This window comes from Penaeus monodon, chromosome 23 (genome assembly GCF_015228065.2).
Source record: "Penaeus monodon isolate SGIC_2016 chromosome 23, NSTDA_Pmon_1, whole genome shotgun sequence".
Taxonomy (NCBI): Eukaryota; Metazoa; Arthropoda; class Malacostraca; order Decapoda; family Penaeidae; genus Penaeus; species Penaeus monodon.
Window position 1 is genome coordinate 30,208,004 of NC_051408.1, and position 422 is coordinate 30,208,425.

A 422-nucleotide genomic window follows, 5' to 3' on the forward strand; every position below is an offset into this window, starting at 1 on the left:
TTTAACCTTTACCTTCCTCTCTAAATAATTAGGTTCTCTCGTCGAGGGAAAAATCATTGAAACCTAAATCATTATGGTATGTTTCTTAAAATTACCATCCCATGTGATCGTCCCCCATCACCAATCATCCTCGCTTCAAACAATGACGTTATGTCCTTGTCTTGAATCAAGTAATTGTGTGAAACTTATTTTCCCCGCTGGCACCATTGATAAAGTTTAATCATCTTGTTCCGGAATAATTTCTACTATACTTATTCGCACATCGATGCAGCTCTTTTGCGTTCATCAAAGTCTTCACAGTCATCGTAATGATGAACTTTTCTCTGTCATCCTCACTATAACTGTGATTGTAATTTACACCATAATTGCTGCCTTTCTCGATTTTGTATTTTCTGTGGGTCCTTTTCCTTCGCTGTAACTGC